The sequence below is a fragment of the Mytilus edulis genome, chromosome 1, assembly GCF_963676685.1.
Source record: "Mytilus edulis chromosome 1, xbMytEdul2.2, whole genome shotgun sequence".
In the NCBI taxonomy this organism is placed as follows: Eukaryota; Metazoa; Mollusca; class Bivalvia; order Mytilida; family Mytilidae; genus Mytilus; species Mytilus edulis.
In genome coordinates, this window is record NC_092344.1 from 64,371,090 (window position 1) to 64,379,001 (window position 7,912).

The window sequence follows — 7,912 nt, forward strand, 5'->3', positions numbered from 1 at the left end:
TTGAAAATAAATTACCTGCCTTGCAAAATATTGAAAATAAATAACTCAACAGGTCTAATCGAAAGTATGAGATGGCACCAGATTCTTCATAAATTAATATTTTGTATAAAAAAAAAATCGGGAAACACTTCCCAAATCTTAAAAAATATTATAAAATATACTTGAAATGTCCTAAAAATAACACTACATTTGATATTTTAACAGAGCAAGAACTAATCAAATTGTAATTACATAGAATTTATAATGATACAAGGCTAGGGTACCTGATGAGGATTTACGGCCTTGGTAAAAAATGACCTAAATAATATCCGAAACACCAGGTGCAGCCTTATCATTTTTACATCACTGGAAATCGAAGACTTCTACTTGATTACCACGCATCATTATAAACTTATAACCTCAGCTTATAACGGACACACCTTTCTAACAGTAATTATTTTACACAAGAAAGGTCAAATCAGGCTATGATGAAAATAAAAATAAATGTATAGTTTACGCAATATATTTTTTCAAAAAAGTCTGTAATTCACTTATTGACAAAGATATTAATGTTTTGCTGGGATTGGTAATGGACACGACTATTAATAAATAAAGTCTAAAAATTGGTTTCATTTAACTTTATATATATTTTCTAAGGAACACTTAATAATTCACTTTTATTTAACAGGGCTATAACTAGTCCAAATAATTATGACGTCTGGCAAGGCTATTTTAAAAAATTTTATGGGACGTCTAGGAAAGTGTCCCAGAAAAATAATAAAATAGCCTTGCCAGACGTCATAATTATTTGAACTAGACCATAACTACATCGAGGCAAATGCCTCCTGTAGGAAATTTCAAAACCAAACGTCCAATTGTATGCAAGAAGCAAGTTCTGTTCTCCCCTTAGATGTAGCCCCTGATTTCTCGGGATCAATGACAATGTTTCTTATTTATTTGTCTTTTGTTCATTGATTGTCCTTCTGTATTCTGTTAGTGTTGCATTCCTTTTGTAATTTAGTAATTTTGTTATCAAAACGCGTTTTGCAGAATCTCGATATTGACGACTTCAAGTCTAAACCTCCTGATTGCACTTGTGCTAGTTCCCAATTCATATATAATCCTGCTGGCCACGTTATTACCGGTGACCTTAACATTGTTAATAACACTTCTCTACGAAATGTGTTATCGAAAGGTCCTAAATATCGTGAGCCTAAATCCATCAATTGGAAATACAACTTTAAAATTTTGATGGACTCAGTCGAGGATTATGCCAGGCAATGGGCTAAACGTGAAAAGGAAGACGTAGACACTCTATCCGAATGGATTAAGGCAGTGAGGTCGTTAATACAAATCAGAATCAAGAAACTGAATGGGTCCATCAATGCCCATGCTACGTCAATCTTTAAAGACCCAAATGTTGCTAAACACTTATCCGACCTCCATGATAAATATGTTGTTGTCCCCGCAGACAAAGCCCCAAATAACATCGTTTTTGTCTGTAAAAGTCACTACATTAATTGCTTGATAAACGAATTAGGTATAGACAATTCACTTGGAAACTCAACATATACCCTCACGACACTTACCAAAGAGGAAATCCTGGATAATCATAGGTCTGTTCTTTGTTCCTTTGGTATTTCAACCAAAGATGAAGAACTGGATCTTCCATCACTGTATTGTATACCTAAACTACATAAGTGTCCTTACAAACAACGGTATATTGCTGGGTCTTCCAAATGCTCCACGAAACCTCTTTCTAAATTATTAACATCTATTTTATCAGCAATCAAAGACGGGCTTCAAAGTAATTGTGAAATTGCCTATTCTAGAGGTGGCGTGAATCAGATGTGGATACTTAAAAATTCCAAAAATCTTTTAGAGTACATACAATCTAACTCTCTTTCATCTTGTAACAGTATTAAAACATTTGACTTTTCTACTCTTTATACAAGTATTCCACATTCCAAACTAAAAGACAAATTGAAAGAGTTGGTATTACTTTGCTTCATAAAAAAGAATGGCCAACGTAGATACAAGTATCTTGTGTTAGGGAGGGATAAATCATACTTTGTAAAGAATCACTCTGATTCAAACAAAAAATTCTCTGAAACCGATATTATCAAGATGCTTGATTTCTTGATTGACAACATATTTGTAACGTTCGGAGGACGTGTTTTTCAACAGACTGTCGGCATCCCAATGGGAACAAACTGTGCCCCTCTACTTGCCGACTTGTTTCTTTATTATTATGAGGCTGACTTCATGCAGGAACTTCTTAGGAAGAAAGATAAGAAGTTAGCAATATCCTTTAACTCTACTTTCCGCTATATAGATGACGTTCTTTCACTAAACAATTCAAAATTTGGTGACTATGTGGAACGCATCTATCCCATCGAATTGGAGATAAAGGATACTACAGATACAGTTAAGTCGGCTTCATATCTTGACTTACATCTAGAAATTGACAATGAGGGTCGGTTGAAAACAAAACTTTACGACAAAAGAGATGATTTCAGCTTTCCAATTGTGAACTTTCCATTTCTAAGTAGCAACATTCCAGCAGCTCCTGCATACGGGGTATATATCTCCCAATTGATACGATATTCCCGTGCTTGCGTTTCCTATCATGATTTTCTTGATAGAGGGTTACTGCTCACAAGGAAGCTATTAAACCAAGAGTTCCAAATGGTGAAGTTGAAATCATCCCTTCGTAAATTTTACGGACGCCATCACGAGTTGGTTGACCGTTATGGAATAACCGTTTCACAAATGATATCGGATATGTTCCTTACGTCGTAACTACAATCCCCTTCCCTTTCATGAATGTGACCTATCGAATTAGACTATTTACCGGATTTGTAATCACATAAGCAACACGACGGGTGCCACATGTGGAGCAGGATCTGCTTACCCTTCCGGAGCACCTGAGATCACCCCTAGTTTTTGGTGGGGTTCGTTTTGTTTATTCTTTAGTTTTCTATGTTGTGTCATGTGTACTATTGTTTTTCTGTTTGTCTTTTTCATTTTAGCCATGGCGTTGTCAGTTTGTTTTAGATTTATGAGTTTAACTGTCCCTTTGGTATCTTTCGTCCCTCTTTGATCACGAGTTAAAAAAAAAAAAAAAAAAAAAAAACAGAAGCCACAGACTTAATTATGTGAATTAGATATTTGCTTTATCATGCATATTGGTCTTTTGATATGTCCCTAGAAACTTAAGTCTTATACTGAATCTATACATTTTTCTTCGAGACCAAAATATTGTCAAAAAATTATTATTGTTATTATGTGTATGTGTTATAAAAAAAAGTGTATTCTGTGGATTATAAATTTAAAGTGTGTTCTGTGGATTATAAATTTAATATAGTTAAAGATAGGAATGCTATGTAAATGGTAAATGAACTTACAATATGCAACTTCCCAATGAGCAGACTGTGACGTCCTGACTAGTAACCGATCCTCCTGTTTGCTGACCAACTACGTGCTGGTGCACTCAAACTTTATACATTTTGGTCGGTTGTCCTGTGGCTGTGCAGATATTTTACTGTAACATGCAGGCGCAATTGGTTAATAACGGCTGACCATCAAGAGACATATATTATATAACTCGTCTAAACATCAACCCAATAATGTTAGATCTGTAAATTTGCTTTCGCAAATTTTTTGTTCTTCCCTCGCCGGAATTCGAACCCATGCTACTGTGATATCGTGACACCTAATCGCCTGCACTGCAGCCGTCCCGCTAGACCACACGACCACCTGGGCTTCACAAATAATAAAGCCTTCAGTGGCCATGTGTTACCTTTCCTCGTCAGTTTTAATCTAGCGTCGTACTACAGTACATGATATATAAGGCATGGAGATGTTATTGTTACAGATCAGCTCCATTATCTATATTAAAGGATCCTACAAATTAATCCAAGCTACAGTCACAGAAAATAATTATATTTATAAGTACGTCTGAGTCAGTGACAACTCTACAACAGATTTATCCATCGGATCACCAATGATTGTGATATATGGCTGTGAACATTATGTATATACAACTCGTCTAAACATCAACCCACAATGTTAGATCTGTAAATTTGCTTTTGCAAATGTTTTGTTCTTCCACCGCCGGGATTCGAACCCATGCTACTGTGATATCGTTACACCTAATCGCCTGCACTGCAGCCGTCCCCCCTAGACCACACGACCACCTGGGCTTCACAAATAATAAAGCTTTCAGTGGCCGTGTGTTACCTTTCCTCGTCAGTTTTAATCTAGCGTCGTACTACAGTACATGATATATAAGGCATGGAGATGTTATTGTTACAGATCAGCTCCATTATCTATAGTAAAGGATCCTACAAATTAATGCAAGATACAGTCACAGAAAATAATTATATTTATAATTACGTCTGAGTCAGTGACAACTATACGAGTCTAAATTGAAAACTACGTTCAAACCTATAATTGCGTTGGATAAAAACCGCAGTTTTTATACGTGTGCATGTAAAACAAATTTCGTTGTAGAAGGGTCTAAAAACAGCATAAACAACATATTCTAAAAGACCAAACAAGTGAAAAAGTATATTTAAACTAAACGCATTTGACTAACAGGTCGAACAACTGATGTTCTTTAACCCTGCTGACTGCCATTGGCGATTGCCAAATAAAATTGATCACAAGATGTAACAAAATGGATCTTAATAGAAATTTAACTAGAACATACCCGCGAAATCGCGGGCATTCAGAGCGTAGTTTAAATAATATCACCACCCCAGTAGCCAGTACTTCGGTACTGGCATGAAAATACGGATTTTTTGTGTTATTAAAATTTACTGTTACAAAATGATAGAAATTATTATAAATTAAGGAATGTATCTCCCTCATGCAAAGCTCTGATTCCTTTCACGGATTTGGCTATACTTTTTGGACCTTTTGGATTATAGCTCTTCATCTTTTATATAAGCTTTGGATTTCAAATATTTTGGCCACGAGCATCACTGAAGAGACATGTATTGTCGAAATGCGCATCTGGTGCAAGAAAATTGGGACCGTTAATTTTATTAAAGTATGTAAAGTGTTGTTGGAAGAATTTTGTAAAATATTGAATGACTGGAGAATTTCAGTAAAAGTATCATAAGTCATAGGTTATTTGGGACAGGAAAATGTTTTTTTTTATCCCTCCTCCTTTATTTCCAAAATTCCCAATTTTTGGTTTTCTATTAATTTCAATATGAACATAATACATTTAGTATGTTATGAACATTGAAGTAAGGAGCCTGTAATTCAGTGGTTGTCGTTTGTTTATGTGTTACATATTTGTTTTTTTCGTTCATTTTTTGTACATAAGTAAGGCCGCTAGTTTTCTGGTTTGAATTGTTATGACGTTACGCGCGATGTTCGTACATGTAAGCGTAACACAACGTCGCGAATATTTAACGTTTAAACCAAAAATTCGACTGAAACATTGTTTTTTAAGCAAGTGCGACATTCTTGTAAATTAACTCATCATAGATACCAGGACTAAATTTTGTATATACGCCAGATGCGCGTTTCGTCTACAAAAGACTCATCAGTGACGTTGGAATCCAAAAAAGTTAAAAAGGCCAAATAAAGTACGAAGTTGAAAAGCATTAAAGACCAAAATTCCTTAAAGTTATGCCAAATACAGCTAAGGTGTAATCTATGCCTGAGGTAGAAAAGCCTTATAGACTCCACAAAATCGACGGTGCTTTTTAACTACTCATTGAAAATTGATGTATTTTAGTTTTTTGAAAAATTAAGAAAATAACATTTAAAAAAATCATATAATTCTACCATTATAAGAGCACTGATCAGCAAACAATTGACGTTCATTTGAGTTGAGTTCGTTTTTACGTCAAAAAATGGCAGTGCGACAACCTTGTAAGCCTTTGAAAAATCGCTCATAAATTACCATATATCATTTTCAGGATATTTGTCTTAAAACTCATAAAATTAAGCAAATAAACAATGATGTAGTAAATACAAATACTAAACTTTATCCATTTTAAATAAATGTGCTTTGATTCTCAAATCTGGATTCCCAATTTTTTCCCCGTAGGACAGCCTCGATTTGCCCTTATAGTATGGAACGCTTTTTTTCTATGACGCCATCATAACGTCATAAAAAGTGCATTCAAGACTGGAGGAACTTTCTGTTAAATAATGTAAAAAAAAGTTTTTCAAAATATTAAATTGTTTAGACGATAATCAAAGTTTAGTGGTTACAAAAAATGAAATATGTTACGCGGGACAACCTAAAAATAGCTGTTTTTAAAAATGGAGCTTTTCGCATGTAGCATAAAACATAGTTTCGACAATTATTTTTTTAAAAACGTACAATAGCAAAGAAGATAATATCACAAAAATTATACATTTTGAACTTGTATCTTGCCAACTACATCGATTTTCCAATGCGGTATGAACATCGCGCGTAACGTCTTCACAGTCAGTTCGGGGTCTTTTAAAGCTGAGTATGCGGTATGGGCTTTGCTCGTTGTTGAAGGTCGTACGGTGACCTATAGTTGTTAATTTCTGTGTCATATCGGTCTCTTGTGGAGAGTTGTCTCAATATGGCAATCATACCACATCTTCTTTTTTTTGTAATCAATGAATTTTGTGAAAGATTTATTGACTGGAGAATTTCAGAAAAGGTATCAAAAGTTCACATGAATAATTTTAGCGCTTATCTGTATATTATGACCATTCATTACTAAATACATATAGCGTATTTACTTTCTAAGTTTACTAATCGATCCATGGTGGTCATTGATATAGTATACAGAATCTCTCTATTTAATAAACTCTGTGACCGCCGTGGATAGTAAACTTGAAAATGATAGCAGATAGAATTCTAAAAATACACTTTATTCTTTGCATATGTATGTTCAAAGTATACACATGATACAGAAAAACTCAAACCGGAAGTCTAATCTGACTTAAAATTTCGTCCAATGACGGGACAAAATCCGGATGCCTTTTTTCTCGTTTTTCTCCCGAAATAACTCAATCTGAATAATCATATAAATGGATGACAAATGCAACTATGCACTGTACCTATAGATCAAAAAAGTGAAAAAGTATATTTAAACAAAACGCATTTGACTAACAGGTCGAACAAATGATGTTCTTTAACCTTGCTGACTGCAATTGGCGATTGCCAAATAAAATTGATCACAAGATGTAACAAAATGGATCTTAATATAAATTTAATACTAAACAGAAAAAAAATTAAGTTGTGGCCACGATGTTATGCCACAAACATACAGTGTCAATACTTTTATAGTACACCAGATCCGGATTTCGACAATAAATGTCTCTTCAGTGATGTTAGGGATCGAAACGGTATTTGGAAGGCCATATAAAAAGTACCCTCATTTTTAGATAGACTCTTGAATTTTAAGAGTCAATATAGGATGAACGGATCATATAAACCGGAGGGAAAATATGATACAAGCCCAAACGAAAAAATATAAACGAGTCAAAATTGAAAAATACGTTCAAACCTATGATTGCGATGGATAAAAACCGCAATTTTTATACGTGTGCATGTAAAACAAATTTCGTTGTAGAAGGGTCTAAAAACAGCACAAACAACATTTTCCAAAAGACCAAAAAAGTGAAAAAGTATATTTAAACAAAACGCATTTGACTAACAGGTCGAACAACTGATGTTCTTTAACCCTGCTGACGGCCATTGGCGATTGCCAAATAAAACTGATCACAAGATGTAACAAAATAAATATTAATATAAATTTAATACTAAACAGAAAAAAATTAACTTGCGGCCACGATGTTATGCCACAAACATACGGTGTCAATATTTTTTTCTCTTACAATAGCATATCTAACTTTTTTTTAAATGTTTCCTCCAAAGACACAAAAAAAAAATATGTATATAAAAATACCATAGCCGGAAATTAGT